Source organism: Gouania willdenowi, chromosome 13 (assembly GCF_900634775.1).
Source record: "Gouania willdenowi chromosome 13, fGouWil2.1, whole genome shotgun sequence".
NCBI classification, from domain to species: Eukaryota; Metazoa; Chordata; class Actinopteri; order Blenniiformes; family Gobiesocidae; genus Gouania; species Gouania willdenowi.
The window spans coordinates 23,546,722-23,567,495 of record NC_041056.1 but is presented as its reverse complement, the minus strand read 5'-3'; positions in this window follow the sequence as shown (position 1 = coordinate 23,567,495).

Here is a 20,774-nt window from a genome sequence, read left to right as displayed (position 1 = left end):
TAATGAGCCTTAGTTTGTTTCTTTGTGTGTGTACTGGTGTATGTCCATAAAGGGAGAATGGGGGATCGGTTATGGATAGTGGAATCGTTAATATCAGCAGCTTGAGACACTAATGAATAACATGGGAATATATCAGCTATTTTCTCTCGCTCTCCCTGTGTCTTTCTCTTTTTTTATTTATGTGTTTATTTATTTTTTTACCTCTAAATCTTCTCTTTTCTTTCCACTTTAATGAGAAACACCTGGTAAAGCTTGTCGTTAGGCATCCCATGTTCAGGCCCCATTAGAAATATACTTCTATACTCAGTGGGAATGTTCCGGTGCGTCCGTTCTCATTTATATTCCTATCTTTATGTAGATTATAAAAATTGTTTTTTCTAAGCTCTGAGGATGGATTTAGATTTTCAATTAAGACGAAATAATAAAATTAAAAAAAAATCACAAAAGTTTAAAGTTTGAAATGTATTGATGGTTAAAAAAAAAAAGTCATTGTTCAAATCTCGAGCTTGGAACAATTTTTTGTCTCAATGGTAACTTGGGTGATAAATGTTTGCCTTTTAGCCCATTCCTGGTTTTGATAAATATAAACTTTATACGTATCAAAACCAGAAATTGGTTAAACGTTCAACTTGCATGCCAACGCACCTTGCTACATTGCTTAAGTAATGTGGCAAGTTGCGTTGGCATGGCAAGTTGAGTGTTTAAATAGGAAATAAGCAGAATTGATACTTTATACAGTAAAACATTTCTAATGTTTAGCAAAGTCTTAGCAGTGGTAAAACTCGCTACTGCATTACTGACATTTTCAGAAGAGGGAAGGTTTGTATTGTGGTTCAACTGTACTGATATTTTTTACTATGAAGTTAAATCATGTTTCATTATGTACAGTGGCCAATTTAATCATTGTGTGGCCCTCAGGACAAAATGACCAGGTTCTTTGTTTACCAGCATTGAAAAAAATCCCCTAAAAGGTATTTATACACCTTGGACTTTTCCTTGTTTGACCTCAATATTAGAAAAGTGAAACATTTCTTTTTTTCACCTTTTCATAGGCTGCACAAAAACAAATGTTTCTTCAATGGTCATCAGGTAAAAATGACAAAATTTAGTTGAAATCACAATTACCAGATCATGATCACACTCAATGCAGAAAAAAAATATTTGCAAATGTAGTGTCCTTGTGTTCATGAATGAGCGATTGTACCTATTTGGTTCACATATTTACATTTTTGTTACTGTTAACTGGCAAAATCAAAAAACTAATTCACTTATTGATGCATTTTTGTGCCTATTTTTTAAGCTGTAGAAAATACTCTTGCTTGCTACCGATAATGTTAAAAATCATACATCTGACAAGGTCACGAATAGTGTCCACTGAGTACATGCAATTCTTCTGCCATGTAAAGACGATAACTCAGGTTTTCACACACTATTGGAGGTGAATTACATGTTTATGCAGAGAAAAAATTGATGTGGTGTTATTCAAATACCGGTAAGCTCATTTCTCTTTTTTTGAAGACTTATGTGATGATTGATCATTATGACCAGGAGGAACAGAGCCCTACACATAATATTACACAGGGGTTAAACATATCCAACAACATTGTGCTTTGGTATATTCCATATTGAACAACACATCCCTGACATTTTTTTACACATGTAGATCTCCGCTTGAAACTTACTGCAAGAGCTTCTGGCTTCACTCAGGTTTGTGTTGCTACTTGTCATGTCTGAAAAGAGTTGCCGCTCAAGTGTTCGAATGTCAACCTAAAGTTAGAAATGTATAGTGTCAATTTCTATCACTGTCAAAACCAGAGAAAACAACACTCTACATACCTGGAAATAAAAGTATTGGCGTTTGGAAGTTAAAATGTAAGAATATACACATATGTTTGTGGAAATATACTTTCTTTGTAAGAACTTGTCTAAACGGTCCATAAACTCAGCTTTTGGCACAAACATTTGACTCAGATTACATTAGTTTTTAGGTCCATGGATTCATGGCAGATTTATGGTGTTGTTTTGCATTCAGTAGAAAGAAATGATAATACCTCCTGAAGCTTCTTATCCATCCATGGTGTTGTTATGACTTGACTTTTCAAGTTTTTGGACTTTTTTGAAAGTTCAACCTTGTGTGGTTTGTTGTGTGTTAACTGGGTTACATTATCCCTCTCCCTAATTAGCTCCTAGCATTTTACACTTGTGATTAAATTCCTGTAAAGATTTCTTTTCTTGCTCAAGCAGCAATTGTCTAAAACTAATTTATTGACCTTGGTTTGGTTCGTTGTATCCTGTTCTATGTCTTGCTAACTTTCTATTTCCTTGGCTTATGTTTGTGTACGATGTACTCCAGGGGTATTGCACAAAACCAGGATAGGGGATAAAGCCTGGAAAAATCGGCTATCCTCCAGGATAAGTTGAACAAGTTGGTTGAACGAAAGCCAGCCAAGTTAATCCAGGACAAGTAACCATGGTGATTTATCCTCTACAGCTAACCTGCTGCAGACCAGGATAACAACCAGGATAAAGTTATCCTTGCTTTGTGGCTCTGCTGTCAGTGCTGTGAAAAATTAGTGTTTTGCTGAATGTTCATGTTTTTTTACGTGTTTCTTCACCCAAATATTAGTCATTTAATTTGTCAGTTGACTTTTGGTTTTGATATTTTTTTTATTATCATAGTTTATACATAAAGATGAAAAGAACACATAAAAAGTCAAGATTTGAGCAATGAACGTGAGAAGGCAGACAGTTCATCAGGAATATTTTCCTTATTAATAAAACAGCAACATCGAAAAGTTAGAAAATATACTGAATAATTTTACTTTCCTCATTCTGACTACAATGTAACTAATAAAATATATTTCTAAGTATTGGATCTGAAGGGTTTCACATTATTCTGACTTCACTTTTTAACTTTACAATAACTCTATTAATTTCATTTATTTTTCTGTCAGGCCTCTGGCTATGTGTAATACTAATAAATCCTGCTTGTGGAATTGCTGTCAGAGGTTTAATTTAAATGGATTATTGGAGTCAATTTTATTTTTTTGGTAAATTAGAGATGATGGGTCCTTTCTTGAAACTTATCTATACGTATATGTAACATAGTGTAGTGATCAGCTCCACCTCCTCTTATAGTAACAATAGCAGTTCACTTTTATTTTACTTGTTTGGGATATTTACTCAATATGGTGGTCGGCTATTGTCTGCCAGCTTTTCTCTTTCTCTTTTCTCCTTGTTTGGCAGGTGTAAACAAAGCTGTGCATCTGTGATCTATACTTTCATCAGTGATTCTGTGATCAAATTCATGGTCTTCTTAAGAAAGCCGTGAACGCCCACTTATCTCAAACATCCACAGCCAGCTTCACTGGGCCTCGTTTCTTTATCCTGCCTCAGCAAATGTGCAACCAATTTATTTAAGATAGCGCCGACCAGACTTTGTCTAACCACACATTTTCCTTTATCCTGGATGTATTTATCTGATTTTTGTGCAATACCCCCTGCTTGACACAAAAAACCATTTGAAACAAACAAATAAAAACTTAATTTTACTATTAAGCTAAAAATAATAATGACAATACTAAGCAATGAATCATGAGTAATGATTAATGGTTTTTTCAACTTTGTTTTATCATCTCTGCATGCCAGACTCGTGGTGAGGAGTAAAAAGTGTGTGGGTGAGTGACTGATAGACTTAATATAATGTTCCATTTATACAGATTTAGAGCCTTCTCGTAAGCTAGTGTGGTTCATTAACTTCCTTATGACGATGACAAATGTTGGTCTGTACTACACATGAGTCGTTGGAAAAGCATATTATCAAAAATTCAATTGTCTTGCTTTATTGCCTTCATTAAAGTACTTCTAGCGTTTTTCACTTTCATTTAAACGAGTTTATGATTTTCCTTTTTGATTTCAGTCTTTCCTTATCTCATATTGTCATCACATTTCACTTCTGCCCTGGTTTGTGGTACTATCTATTGACTTACTTCCTTCCACATTTCCTTTTTGTTATCACTCAATCTGTTATAGTAGTGATTAAAGGTGATTTTTCAGGATACATGTGCAAATCATCCTTGATATCATCTGTGTGATGATGCTTATCCAATTATCTTTGAAACTTAGATAGTGGTTCTAATATGAAGCGTGGTTTGGTGAAAATCATCGTACTCTCCTATTGTAATGCTGAGGGTGTTAATTAGGTGTATAAAAATAGGGAAAGGGCTATCTTTTTTTTTTTTTTTATCACTTTATGTGCTAACTATTCTTATTACTACTCCTTGAAATATTGAAATAACAATTTGAGGGGGGAATTTTTTTGTTTTTTTTCCCATGAAAGTGTTTAGAAAACTGTGCATAAGAATTGACTGAAGTCCTACGAGCAAAATCCCTGTGACTGAAGTCCGTAACACAAAGCTGAAGGATATAACTCAATGGGTAATGTGCTCTAGAGTTGTGAATTTCTCTCTCGTTTCCTGATCCACTTCGATCGTCATGTCCAGAATTATGAAGCATGATTGATGACAACTTCTGCTTATTCTAAATAATTCCTTCATGATTTATTAAGAAAATGAAAACACTCAATCTTATTTTTTTTAATGCAGATTAAAACCACACCCCATAATAAAAAAGGAACGAATGATTGAAGTGCTATTATATATTGACATGAAAGATAGTTTACAGCTGCTTCTCTTAAAAAAATTCCCAAGAAACTATAGGTAAACGTTTGACTACTTTCTCTAATTTGTACACTATGTACATGTGATAATGGTGTGCCCCTTGATAGACAGACGTGGGAGGGATGCTTAAAATCCAAACAGAAATATTTGTAATGCTGCGTTCACACCGAGTGCGTTTTCTGCAGCACCGGATGCATCTGCCACATAAAACATTCCGCATGTCTCGATCAAAAAAGGATCAAAAAATGTCCCCATTCGCTTCATATGTGCGTCTGAAGCAAAGCCCCGCCCACCAGCGACACTTGGTGAGTTTCACTGCCTGTTGAAGCGAGGAGCTGCGTTCCTTTGTCTCCTCTCATGTGATTAGCGGCTAATGCTATCTTAGCTCAGTGCCAACTTTGAAAGATGAAAACTATAGAGAGAACTTTTACCTGCTACTACCACCTCCTCGCTGATTCTCCTCCATGCCAAGTCCTTCCTAGTCTGGTCCCGGTTATAAAGGCCATGTCATACAGCTCCAGGTACTCTCACACAGCTTCTACTCCATGGTTGAATGGGTGAACAGACCGATGTCTGTGTTGACGGCCAGACGTCATCGTCAACAAAGAATCTGATTGGCTTTCGTCATGTGAAACAGTCGCAGGATTTTATTATTTTCAACTCTTGTGGATGTGCCAATATGCTTAAAATCAGGAGTGCGCTCTCACGGCCAATGCTCTTGACGTGAAAAGATTTTGCATCTGGGACGCATCTATCCATTGACTTTGTATGTAATCTGGACGTTTTTTTTTTTTTGCAGGTGGCAAACATTTTAAAAGCATCGCCATAGGCCTCTTTAACATGTTTCTACAGGTCTATAGCATAGAGTTTGCTGCTAAATGCGTAAACAAAAACTATGAAGGATGAAGACTGGTCTCATCCCATTAAAACTAATTTAGGACACAAATTATTTGTCTTCCCCGTACCTGGAAAAAGGTACATGACATTAGATATAAGGCCCTGCAGACTCCTCCACGGCTTTTTTTCCCAGGGTTGTTGCATCCTTTACACCACTCCCCCCTATGTTACCAACGCACTCCCACTTTAGGCCTTTATTACTGGACCCATCTTTGTTTTTATGTAAATATTTACATTTTTATATGTAGCGCCTTCTTTGGGTATTTGATAGTGTTTTATTGTAGTATTTTATCTTTTTCTGCTGCTGATTGTGTTGCAGTCAAATGTTGTTATATTAAAGCAGAACTAAGTAACTTTTTCACCTTAATAAATCCTTCTCATGGTCCCTGTGAGGGTAATACAAGTGTTTATGTGGTGATCGGGGGGTCTTTCATCTCCCCCCGCTGTCTCTGGCCAGAAAACCGCACTTGCAACTTTCCCTGGCTCCGGCCCGGTGGCAGACGTACTGCTTTACGGCAGCCCAATACAAACTAATGCTAGATTATGACAAGCCCTGTAGCTGCACACTTTGTCTACAAATTCACTTTTCTCAAACTTATATCATGGCGGAGCCAGCAAAAAAAAAGGCAGAGAAGACCTTTGTCCGAGGAACGGAGCAACTCCATGCGCGCACTCTATCAGGCAGCACACACACAAATCTCCATCCATCCATCCATCCATTTTCAGAGCAGCTTTGCCAGCACACACACAAACATCACACACATTTCCACACTCCCTTCCCTATTACTCCCACATCATTTATTCATTTTACTTGTCTCTTTTCCTCATACTGTTCACATGGTCACATGGGACTATATGTGTGAAAGCACCCTTAGTGTCACTGTTGTCTTAGGATTTTTCAGTGATCGGTTGCTACCGTCTTTGGAGAGCAAAGCTGCGTATGTAGCAGTCATGGCTTCTGTCACGGCTGCGTCCAAAACTACACCCCCACAACCTTGAACACACATAGGAATTGCAGGGGTGACAAGCTGGCTCTGCCATTTCAGCACAATTTAAAGTTTGAACACAGGGGAGAGGGACAAACATAGGGGGGCGTGTGCAGGACACGACATAAAGGTTTGTGATTGGTTCTTTTTATTCGGACTGAATGGCAGGGATTGGTCAGCTTTTACAGAACTGACGCTGATTCTTGTCCCTTTTTCTGAATACTTAATGCATCAACTTCTCTTTTAGGATGAAAGAACAATTTCACCCAGTATAACAAAGCGTTTATCTTATTTCTTTTGACAAATCAGCACACTTTGCCTGGCAAAAAAAAAAAAAAACACCCTACCCTAAAATAAAACAGTTGGTAGTCTGCACATAAGAGGAATAATTCTGAATTATCATTAAAGTTCAACCAAGACTGTGAATACCAACGGAACTAAATATCTTGTTACATCTTACAAGGAGAGAGTTCAGTAACTTACTAAAAAAGGGATTTAATTATAACATTTAAATCAAATGTGGTGGAAAATTAAAGGTAATCTCTGTTCATATGCAATTTAAAAACCACAGCATAACAGTGTGGTCTTCATGATGAAATGCTTTTAGTAGTGTTGTGTTCAGACCACACTATCCGAGACCAAGACTTGCCCGAAACCAGAATGCACTGAGACCAAGACTTTCAGGAGCCGAGATTGAGTCAAGACCGAGACCGAGACCGAGACCATAAACATTTTTTTTTTTCAATTTAAACAAATCTATAAATAAATAAAATTATGACAAGGTTCGACAGTTAAATATAATTCTCTTTAATTTTATTTTATATACATTTGACGGACAAAAAAGGTGCCTGCAAAAAATTAACTAAAATATTAAAACTACTACTGCTACTGATGAATTCACAATTATTCTACATATTTGAAAACAAGATTTTTATGTCAGCTGAATGTACAGCAAATGTTTAAAAGCATTTCTGCTGAGAAATAATGATTCTTGATTCTGATTCTTTCAGTTGTGCAGGTCAACAGGTCACAGAGTTCACAAGATAATTTTTTAGTTTGAAAAAGCCTTTACACAGGTTATTTTTATTAATTCACCTAGTTGTTGTAGTTTAATTTGGTTGCTGTAATGTAACTAGGATATTTAATTAACAAATGTTTCCAGCTGTAACTGTAAAAGTGAAACTTTCTGAAATAAAACTACAAACAAGTTGTCATCAGTGTAAAAAACATAGAGCTACAGGTAGATGTGAAACTAAATAAAACAAACTCAAACCCTGGAACAGTCATGTGACAAATTAATCAATAGTTCTTGTTGAGAGTTATTATTATTCTGGATACAGTGGAAACAGAAACTATAAAAAATAATTATATTGTGAACCTGTTTATATTGTAGGGAACATATTATATACATAAATGTAATGGACGGCTGGCACTAGGACCCAGAGGCAGAGTAAGTGCGTCCCTGTACTGCATCCACAGGCTGTAATATCACCAGTTTATCATTTTACCAGTCGTCAGAGCAACTGTCTTTACCAGGGAGATAATATTTATTCCTTGTGATTGTTTTCTGGAGTTTTACTGGGATTTTTACTGGTGATTAGTTCATATCTCCCTTGCCCTCCAAACTGACACCGTAGCCACACACACACACACGTCACTCAGTCACATTAAGGAAGGTTGCGGTCATTAAAACAGGGTGGATTAAAGAATGAATAAAGGACTGTTTTATCCCGTTCTTCTCCTTGTTATTATTACATTATAAAAAAGTTTAAAAATAGCAGGAATTAGTGCTGGTCTCGAACAGTCTTGACGGAAAATCCCGAGTCCAGGCAGCCCGAGTCCGAGACAAGACCGAGTCAAAATGGTTCAGAGTCCGAGACAAGACCAAGACCTTCAAAATTTGGTCTCGAGACCAAGACCGGTCTCGACTACCACAACACTAGCTTTTAGTACACTGAAAGTAGAAAAACACACACAAAAATACTCACATCTCCATTGAAACTGTTTTTCTATTAATGGTTTAGGACAGAAGAGAAATGTGTGTGAACACATAGGCAATACAGCATGTTTAAATGCTGAGGTCCTCCTGATGAGAAGCTAGAGCGTCAACCACTAATACCACCGTAACACGGAGGACACAAATATTCTCAAAGGTTGGTGAAAACACAACCCACTGTTTCCAGCTCCCTAAAGCGCTTAGGGTAAAAACACTTTCTGTGTTTCGCTGTGCAAGCATCCATGAATGCTGCTCTATCTCCACATGAAACAAAGTGTGTTGAGAGAGTCAACTTGGATCAATGCAGCAATGTGTAAAGGCTAAACACACTTTAGGCCAAACAATCAGCAAGTAAAGTTTCTCAGCCACTGCTATTTAAGCACCACATAACAGCCTAAGCTGCTTTTACCCTTCCAACTAAGAAAGAGTGAATGTCAGCACATAATTAAATTAGATGAAAGCAGAGGATTTAGACACTTCCTCTTCTACACAAACGTCTTTATCAGAACCTAAGGCTAAAGGAGAACAGACGTCTCCATGATTACAGGGAGGATAAACAACCACTTCTATACATTCATTTTGCAATCTGTCTAAATTGTCTCCTTTCCAGCTGAATATCTCTCATCGTTGCCCATTTGGTCTCTATGGTAATGATTTCAACCCTACGTACTATATATTTTCATGCATTCATTTATTTTGTACCTTATCATTGGGTTTACCTTACAACCTCTTTGTGTAGTCTTGCTCCTTATTTTCTGCATGTATAATTTTTTTTATGAGTGTTTTTTTTTTCATATGCCGTTCTTTGCCACTCTAACTTCCCTCAGGGATTCATAATTTTTAAAGATTCAAATACGTACTGACCACATGGCCTCTGTGTCAATTTTATTTATTTTTTAGAATTTTCTTAATGGTCCAGTATTATGCTATTTTTCACCCATCTCAATTTGTTCTAAGAACCCCCAAATCCAACTCGTCACATATTGACATTTGGGAGGTTGCGGTGGAAAGCAGCTTACAAACCCTCATAAAAATGAACGCCAAGGGGGTACGCCAAAGGGTTGTTCCAGAATGTTGATACGTGACGAGTTAGGAGTGAGACTGGGTTGCCAAAACATAGTATTTGAGGTTTATTTTCCCAAACTCGCCTGTTTTCCAGAGTTTTAGCCCTGAAAAGACCGCTTCTAAAAACAGGCTGTTTTGGGGGCCTTCATGCATATGCATGAGTGGGCGTGTCTATAGATGCAGACTCCATGCCAAAGCTTTATTACATAGCGAGGGAGAGGGAGGAGCTCACATTCTTATAGGGTAGGAGGAGCCAGGATTGACAGGAGGAGGAGTTTCCGTGATGTGACGTCACAACGAGAGAAAAATGTGGAATAGTAAGGAAGGGAGGAAACAGAAGTTTTTCAACTTTGGCCCTTTGAATGAGGTATATCACTGTAGCAAAACCATCATGAAGTGAATTTTTCATAATACTGTCCCTTTAATGTTCTTTTCCTTTTGCCTTTAGGTGGACTCTAAATGTCACCTCTTTACTTTCACCCAACTTGCTCTCATCTTTACACGAGAGGGAAGAAAAAACGAACAGTGACCTTAAATTTACCAGCCACAGTATTGACGCCTAAAGCTGTGGGACCAGATAACAAAGCTCTTATTGATCCAGAATATGAATTCTATTCTACTTGACATTGATCTGCGTTATCATATACACCCTTGGAGAAAGGCAGTTCATTTATGTTTAATCTCTCTGAACATTAGTTTGAAAGAAGGCGTGACACTGAGAAGAGTGCTAGAAAGGAGGAAAAACAGGCATGAAACAGGTCACCTATTATTGCTACAGCTTTATTTACCGTTAAAATGTGTTCCATAGATGTGGCTTTATTTTATTTACTGTATAGTACTTTGTGATACTTCACTTATTCTGTCTCTTTGATAGAGGAAATTTAGTAAATTCCAGCAAAGTTATGGGTATGTTGTTCACATGGTTGAGGTGGATTTAAACATTCAGCAATGTGTAGCTGCTGCAAAAAGACAAATGATTTGAGGGGAAATGAAGTTTAAAAAAAAAAAAGCGCATGGAAAGAGAAGAAGCCACAATATTGGAGCATAACACTAAGTTTGGGAATATATTGGTTTGTTACTATTGAGTTGTTTCTGTGATTGCGTGCTTTAAACAAGTTGCAGTATTTGTGTGTTTGCTTTGATTTCATGTCTGTTCACTTCAATACTTCATTGTAGACCTGAATGAAACCATAAGAGTGCTAATTAGCAGCACAGAGGGAAGGACCCCCTCTGGCCAATCAGATCTGCCTTTGAAACCCTCTTCCCCCTGAGATGCCATGGAAACAGGGTGACTGAATAGCCAGGGAGATCAAATATGTTGCCTGTTTGAACTACTGCATTTGCACGCATCTAATGAAATTGAGATAAAAGCTTTGTTTTGTTTTCATATGAGAATATATTATCAAGTTAACGCTAGGCACTTTTTCTTTTTTTTTTTCATGCTAACGGTTCATTTTTTGTCCCAAGTGTCATCTAATTGGCTCATTTGGTGTTTTTTAAAAGGCAGGATGTTGACAAAAAATTTCAAAGACAATAGCAAGTTCAAGTAAAGAGCAAGAATAAGATCACTGCTCAATTTACTTTGAAAAAGGTGGCAAAAAATAAGATGTATTTTAAAGTACACAGTTTATTGTCCCTTTTGGTTTTTCTCCTGGCCTTTTTCCAAAGCCATGTTACATCTGTTAGTCCCAGACTGACAGCTATGTTATTCATGCTTTTTATTTAGCTCGAATCAAATAATTGGATTGAGTCTGGGTTGTTGCTGTCACACATATTTCATGTCCTTAATGACATTATTAGAGATCCTGTTTTATTTGACAAGGTTTTGTCATTCTTGTCAATCATGAAAAATTGCCGCTATACAATCTTTTGGTTTTCGCTCCAAAGAAAGCTTCAGATTTCTGCTTTAACCTTCAAGACGAAAAGTAAAGACTGGGATAGTCGCATTTTGGTCAGTGTGTGTAGAACTTCTCAAATGTATAAATATTCACAGTGTGTATGAAAACACACTTTCCTACAGCTTGATTTTTAGTGCCTATGTTACGAACCTAGATAATGATATCCTGGATTAATCTCTGTTAGCGGGCTAACTGACCATACATTGTTCATCAGAGAGAAGCCGTTTCACGAATCTAGTCACAACAGGCTGAGGAAAGGCTGTTGATTTCAGTCTGGTTGTCCAATCACACGGATGAACTGCAGAACGTGACAAATGAGGAATAATTCTTTCAAAATATGAAGAATTAAAATACAAAATTCAGACCAAAAACGACACTGTTGCTGCAGTAAAAGCAGAAAGTAATTAATGCAGGAATTGATGAGCGTTAATAGTATTTAAATTAGTGAGATTATAAACATTAATTTCTCTTCTTTTTTTAACTTGTCTGTGGTTCTGATGCTGCGTTCATACAGATCAGCCTACATCATAAGGTGGAATATGTTATATTATCTACAGGACTGAGCCTTTTTGCATCACCCCTGAATACATAAATTAATTAATTATTTTTCAGTATGAAAGTGCTTGATCCTCGCAGGCTTTATCAGCTGACTTATTTTATTGATTTTACTTTATCAGTCTATCAGATAAAAATCTGTTTCCTAAAGGATGTCATCATCGGTAAATGAAAGGATTGCATCGATGTCCAAATATTCTCTCTCCTGTCAGTTATCAGATCAGATCCACACAGTGACTTGTTCACACATCACTTTTTATTGGACAGCTCACTTTCTAAGAGAACTGATTGGTCAGGAGGCGGGACATTAACACTCGCTCAGATCTGAGCCAGAGCAAAACCTGGTCACGAGCAGGCTAACCGTTCAGCATAAGTTACCATGGTGATTTAGGTCCGTAAAAGCGAGCTTTGTAGTCCAGCACACACTGATTAAAATCCAGAAGTTAGCGCAATAAGAGGTAATCTAGATTCATGACATAGCCCCTTACAGATTTAAAAAGTAAAGTTAGTACATTTGACACTTCTAATATGTTTCTTCATGTAATGTTTATTTCAGACATGAACCGTTTTAATTTCAAAAAGAAAAAGAAAATAAATTAAACAATTTAGGAAGCAACAATGACAAAAAAAAAAAAAAAAAAAAAAAACTTTATTCGGTCTGTAGCTATGCCTGAAAAGGAGCAGAATGAAGTTTACACTTATTTCATTCCTGCCCTTTATCAAAATGAACCTGTATTTCTTCTAATACTTCTGCTAGCTGAGAAAAAAAATAAATAAATTATGAAATTGTTAAATATACATTTTCAAAAGTTTAAAGTAAAGTAATGGTTTTTGTTTTCTGGTGACACATTTATATATGTATATATAACGACTGTGCAGTTGAACTGAAATCCTGATCTACAAGAAAATGTGTTTTGCTTTTAGAAATTCCAACTAGACATAGCAGAGTGACACATAATCCTAGTTAGGTTGATTGTATAAGAAAAGCAAATAAAATGCTTGCATGAGTGACAGCCTAACATTTAGAGAATGACAAGAGTCAAGTTAAAAAGATGACAGTGTGTTTATTGACCTCTGGATGAGAACATAGCGTATGTGTCTTTATGGCCTGGTGAACACGTCAGATAATGGGCGTCTGTGCGTAAACATCTTCTTCTTCATGGGAAGAAGATGGCAACACACACACACACACACACACACACACACGAAATACTCTGCTCACTCGATTGGAAGTGCGTCCTTGATTTGCTGTCATGCATTGATTATTAATCAGATCATCAATCCCCCCACACCTCCCAAAGCTATTGCAAAGGTCAAACTATACTAGTGCACATCTGCAAATGATCTTATTTAGACCATAACCAAGAAGTGTTAAAAATGTAGCATTAAATGTGCCCCGCAAGTTTTGGAGTTACTTATATTTTCTTACGTCATAACAGTTTTTTTCTCAGTGTCCTGTGAGATTATACAAAGTTAGACAGAACTTTTAGCTGCTCCACAGCTTTTAACATTGGTAATGCAAGTAATGATGCGGAAATTAATTATGATTCAAGACAGGGGTCTGCAACCTTTACTCTCAAAGGAGCCATTTTGCCTCATCTCACCTAGAATAAAGTCCTCCTGGAGCCCAAAAATACCTTATCAATGAAGACAATAAAAACAAACACCATGTTCAAGCATAAGGGTGTCCATATGTGCACTTGGCACCAGGAAACCCTAGGCCGCAGTTCGATGATCGACTTCGTAGTCGTGTCATCGGGGGAAGCAGTGCACCGTCAACACTATGTATGGTGCGGATGGTGTGCTGCTGACCTCGACTCGAGACGTTGTGGATCGGTGGGGGAAATACTTCGAAGACCTCCTCAATCCCACCGACACGCCTTCCAATCAGGAAGCAGGGCCCAGGGACCCGAGAGTGGGCTCTCCTATCTCTGGGGCTGAGGTTGCCGAGGTGGTTAAAAAGCTCCTCGGTGGCAGGGCTCCGGGGGTGGATGAGATCCGCCCGGAGTTCCTCAAGGCCCTGGATGTTGTGGGGCTGTCATGGCTGACACGACTCTGCAACATCGCGTGGACATCGGGGGCAGTGCCTCTGGATTGGCAGACCAGGGTGGTGGTCCCCCTTTTTAAGAAGGGGGACCGGAGGGTGTGTTCCAATTATAGAGGGATCACACTCCTCAGCCTCCCCGGTAAGGTCTATTCAGGGGTACTGGAGAGGAGGGTCTGCCGGATAGTTGAACCTCGGTTTCAGGAGGAGCAATGTGGTTTTCGTCCTGGCCGTGGAACTGTGGACCAGCTCTACACCCTCAGCAGGGTCCTTGAGGGGTCATGGGAATTTGCCCAACCAGTTCACATGTGTTTTGTGGACCTGGAAAAGGCATTTGACCCTCGGGGATTCCTGTGGGGGGTCCTCCGGGAGTATGGGGTATCGAACCTCCTGATAGGAGCTGTTCGTTCCCTGTATGACCGGAGTCAGAGTCTGGTCCGCATTGCCGGCAGTAAGTCGAAATCGTTTCCGGTGAGGGTTGGACTCCGCCAGGGCTGCCCTTTGTCACCGATTCTGTTCATAACTTTTATGGACAGAATTTCTAGGCGCAGTCAGGTTGTTGAGGGGGTCCGGTTCGGGGGCCTCAGTATTGCATCACTGCTTTTTGCAGATGATGTGGTCCTGTTGGCTCCAACATATCGTGACCTTCAACTCTCACTGGATTGGTTCGCAGCCGAGTGTGAAGCAGCTGGAATGAGAATCAGCACCTCCAAATCCGAGTCCATGGTTCTCGACCGGAAAAAGGTGGAGTGCCTTCTCCGGGTTGGAGATGAGGTTCTGCCCCAGGTGAAGGAGTTCAAGTACCTCGGGGTCTTGTTCACGAGTGAGGGAAGGATGGAGCGAGAGATCGACAGGCGGATTGGTGCGGCGTCTGCAGTGATGCGGAGTCTGCACCAGTCCGTCATTGTAAAGAGGGAGCTGAGCCAAAAAGCGAAGCTCTCGATTTACAGGTCGGTCTACGTTCCAACCCTCACCTATGGTCATGAACTTTGGGTCATGACCGAAAGAACAAGATCACGTGTCCAAGCGGCCGAAATGAGTTTCCTCCGTAGGGTGGCTGGGCTCTCCCTTAGAGATGGGGTGAGAAGCTCAGTCATACGGGAGGGGCTCAAAGTAGAGTCGCTGCTCCTCCGCATCGAGAAGAGCCAGATGAGGTGGCTCGGGCAACTAATTAGAATGCCCCCTGAACGCCTCCCTAGTGAGGCGTTCAGGGCACGTCCCTCCGGAAGGAGGCCCCGGGGAAGACCCAGGACACGCTGGAGAGACTATGTCTCTCGGCTGGCCTGGGAACATCTCGGGGGTTCCCCCGGAAGAGCTGGAGGAAGTGGCTGGGGAGAGGGAAGTCTGGGCCTCCCTACTGAGGATGCTGCCCCCGCGACCCGGAAACGGCTAAGCGGGAGAAGATGGATGGATGGATGGATGGATGAAGACAATACAGTGTATTCAATTCTGTACAGTTAAAATTATTTAGAATACATTTTGATTTGATTCATATTGATCATGTAAATTGCAACTTAAACAGTTTAAAATAAAATGACATTAAGAAATAAAACTATCTTACATCTTCAAATTCTTACACATCTCAGTTTACATGAACACATTGCTAATTAAAGAAGATTTTTTTTTAATTAATGTATTTGAATGGCTACAAAAAGTAACTTGAATTTGATTACACATGATCATGTGATCAACACATTCTAATTACTCATTTCTTGCCACACATAAAGCAATAATAAATGAATATTTAACCTGCACATTGGTGATTAAATGAATCTGTCCCAACACAACTCAAATCTTTATTTTTTTTCCAGAATAGTGTTTTTGTTGGTTTAATTATCTTATCAGGAATTTAAAACTTAAGGTTCACCACAGGTGCAGGAAAGTTGATGTTGCAGGAGGTGAAGTAGGAAGGTGCTGAGTCATTGCACAACGTGATTCATTTTTAGATTAACAAATTGTTATATCTTGATTTTGTCATTAATCATTAATAGCCTTTATAAAAAACAACTATTTCAATAGTTTTTTTTAAAGCTATAGGGAGCCATTGCAAAAGAGTGAAAGAGTGACATGAGGCTCCAGACCCGCAGGTTGCAGACCCCTGATTTAAGGAAATATGATAGCAAAAAAGAATACACTGCTGAGTGTTTTCATCAGTGATTAATTATTGTTTGCTACAATTTGCTATGTTTTACCTTAAAGGAGTGAGTCATAGTTTGAATTCTTGCTGATCTTGTAGAAAGAATATTTGTCGCATTGGGAGCCATTCAACAACAGTCACTTAGCCTATACTATAAACTTCACAGTCTGAGCTTTAACATTGTGTTTTCCATATAACTACATATTCATATAAATACAGTGATGTGTATTATATGATGGCAGGTGATCTAATGCTCATATAAATGCTCATAATAAACAAGGGCATGTGCATCGTTTCTCTAGGAATGTCTATTGGCCCCTTTTGTCTTCTGCTTAGGTTGTGCTTGGGTTTGCTTTATACCAGGGATCCTTTAGTATGCTAATGAGCCACATAATAGGTTCATCAAGCCTAATCAACTTCACATTATAAATCCCAGAATGCCTTCTAATTGCTTTCAAAGCTGAATAAAGGCTCTTGGATGAAAGGTGAAACATCAACTCGTAAGAACTTCAAGTCTAGTTACCACGACTAAGCTGCCACAATAACCACACCAAAGTTTGGCTTACACAATGCCTCAATCACATTTTTTAGTCTTTTTGGTAAATTTCTAGCATAATATTCTGGCATTTATTCAACATTAAATCCAGAGATTTCATGTATTTTGGGTAATATTCTGAACCAAGGGTATATGTGATTAATTGTAATTAATTAAAGTGTTCAGAAATTAGTACAAATTCATATTTGGCAGCCCTCATATTTCTTGTAAGCCTTCATAACAAGTAAAAATATGATAAACGTAAATCCTGTAAAATAGAAATTGCCCTCAGTCCTAAACAATTTTAATCACATCATTGGTTTAAAAGCTTAATGCGTGGTTTGAGGTTTTAAAATTAATGTACTAATTTTCTTTTTAAACTTATCTTTGAAAACTGTTTTGTGCTCATTCTTTTTTTTTGTGGATCCAATCTTGGTTTTTCCTGTCCCTTTTATTTATCATCAAAAGGATTACGTGTTAAAAAGAAAGAAGACAAAATAAACAGGATACTTAACTGCATCTGTTAAAAATGAATGGTTTGTCTGCCAGTTTGTTAGGAACCCTGTAAATCTGAATTTCAGGCTAAAGTTCATAAGATTCCCCTCACAGCCCCATTAAACTATCAGAATTGATCAAATGAATGAGAGATCATCTGTCAGAGCACAGGTCCAAAGGACTTTTGTTTGTTTCACTGTGGCATCAACACAGAGACGGTAGTCCAGGAAAAGTCATTGTTCCGGCAGCCAATACTAATTAAATGCTGGTGAGATTCTGTCAAAACAATTAGATCAGTGGGAGTGTGTTAACGTGGAAGCACATCTTCACTGGGTCAATCAGAGATCAACTGCAGTGCAGGTATCTCTCTAACTGCATCATTGTTGCTATCTGTAACAGTCATAATAATGTGTCCACATCATCAGCCATGACGCTGATGTCTCTGTAACATCTAACACCATTGTGTGACACACTTGTTATTTTACTGCCAAGGTGCTGAGTTTTGGGAACTCTGAAGATATGGTTTACCATGGCAACAGAATGACACTCCATTGGTTTTTATCTTCTCCTTCAAACATCCATCAGCTTGTAAACTAACCTAATTTACTACTTTGTCAAATACCGTTTACTTTGTTTAACATATAGACTAAGAAAGTTAAACTCGTAGTCTGAGCCTTAACATTACCAAACAATGCCACAAGAGAAGTCAAGAAGAATTTCAGTCTCAATTTTCAACATCATTGCATAATTCAATTTCATTTAAATACAGTGAACAGTTTCTTAAGCTGATGGGTGATCTAATGCTTTCAAATCTTATCGCTCATAACCAGGGCTTTAAACTAACTTTTTACATCACCAGCCAGCATGGCTAGTAGATTCTTAAAGTTACCAGCCAGCCAGATTTTCCACCAGCCAAATTTTTTTCCAGCAAAAATAAACTACATTATGAGTGCCACAGAATAGATGGCGTTCATGTTTCTTTAAATAGTTTTTATTTTAGTTGATTGCAGAAATACATTCAAATGGTAAAAATATAAATATTTAATTTAAAAACAATGTTGTAACAATGCCTAAAAGCTGCAGTATGGAACTTTGGGTGTGTCGGAGAAGTGAACCTTTTATAAAGTATATTCTCACAAGTTAATAAACAAACTTAACTAAGGTGAAAATTGGATCCCTGGAAGACTGAAGTTAGAATGAATAGAAGTATAATCACTAATCAGTACTAAGAATTACCTGTACTGTAGATCATTTCTTTTTTTACTAGCATGCATGCTAAATGTAAACAAATCCCACTCCCCACAAACTGTATAGTGCACATTTTAAAAGTGAATAAATGGTGGAATACCAGCCACTCACAACCCGACATCCATTTAGTGTTAAAACCTTCCTTTTTTGCAGTTCAGGTTTTTCAGCAACTACTGTTTGTTTTTGCGCCGTTCAGTTTGTCTTCTCCGATACCAAACCATAACAATCTTAACCTAAATTATGACTTATGACTCAATTTATCTTCTATCTTAATCCTAACATACCTTATAATTTAACCCAATGTATAACTTAATCTAATTTATAACTCTGCCAACTATTATTCACTTTGCTAAACATTTAAGAAATGTATTACTTATGGTTTATAAGAAAATGGTTTTACTTTATTGATACCATTATTTTTTTGTGTTTGCTTCCAAAATCACTGCCAAAGTGACTTTTCAACACATTTCTGGGGTTTTCAATGAAAGTTTCTGCAAAACAAAAGTGGATGTTTGGTTAAGGGCTTACACGAAAATATCCTAATTTGACAGAAATTGAAAATATCGCGGACTGGTGATATCACGGTGGGAACAAACTCGAACAAAAATGGAATGGGAAAAAAAAAAAGGAATCAATTGAATCACTGTCCTTGTCTGGTGAAAAAAAAACACAAGAAATCACGATGAGAATGAAGAAAAAACACTTCTATGCGTCCGTCTATGGGACTCTACATCCCACAATGCAATGCAAAATAGTTTTTTGTCAATAAGGGGAGTGTTTACAGTGAAGATCAAAACATACTTTCAAGTGGCAATATCAACCTTTTAAATATTTTTTTTTTATGAGCAAATGATTTACAATTGTAAATTAATTCAGCAGACTTTTATCCAAGTGACTTATAAGGGACTTGCTCAACATCACACAGTTATGGGCCAGGTTGGATTTGAACCAGTGATCCTCCAACTTGTTGACCTTTGATATATTGATCCATGCGGCCTACACTATGTCTTTATCTGATTAAAAAGTTGTCTCCAGCAGCTTTAAACTAAGTCATAACTTATCCTAACATAATTCTTAAACAGTTATGAAGTGTTAATGCTTTCTCATGGACCTATCGGGTATTACTAGCCTAATCCTAATCTCCTTGTTTTATACACTGTTTAATACAGGCAATTAGTTTGGAAGCGCTCACAAGGCGTTTGAGTTGTGGGGGGTGGAGCGGGGCGGGACAAACACGCGCAGAGTAACCAATCAAACAAAGAGCGAATGTGACGACCATTGCGCGACAAGGGCCGGCAGAGGAAAACGGCGTGTAGTACATGCGGTACAGACTTACAATTTTAAAGTCTCATGTTGTGGTTTCAACAATATATTCAGGCTTTTTTAAAATAAACGGAGTGCAACTCCAAACATCTTCTCCATGGCAGGTGCCATGTTTGTTTTGACGCTGCTTGGCGCAGGAGATATAACATTCTTTCTGTTCAGCTCTGATCTGCTTGGTTTCTTTGGAACTGCGGAAGTAAACAGAAATGACAGAAACAGCAGCATTACCACACCCACTTTTCTTACAAAATGTAAGGAAGTGGGTGTGGCTTATAGCCAGTCTAGAGTATTATAACCGTGAACACAAACAATTGTGTTAAAACTGAAACAGACATTTTAATAATCAATTCAACATAACATCTTATTTTAAGTTTTGTTGTAAAATAGTCAAAACAGGTAATTTTACATTGGCACCTTTTCTTCTTATAACCACTGTATGTAAATGTTGTTTTTTCAGATGGCCGCTGTGCCATTCTTTTAAACGGCAGGGGTCAGTTATGTTTCATTTACCCCAATGATGAACTCAGTGTGTAGTTTAGCATGCTCTTTCTATACATGTATACAGGCTTTTTTCTGAAGGACATATTTCTTTTCTTGCTGCTTTTCCGTATATGACTGAAACCTTTGAGTAGTTTTGCATCTTTTGCTTTCACATGAATTTATTTTTGTGCCTTTTTTTGTTACATGTTAAGAGGCAAGACTAATCCTAGCGGATGCCAAAGCCTTTAGTTAAAGACTTTTCTTAAACGATGACTAATGGCCCTGACTCTTGGAGTAGACGTTAGTTAGTGAGAAATAATCCCCCTTGACACGGAGAACTTCTTGGCCATCTCATCATATTATGTCCAGGCTGCTGAGCATAATTTTTTATTGCAATTCATCTTTCCAGTTTTTAGCCAGTGTAATCTGTGCTCCT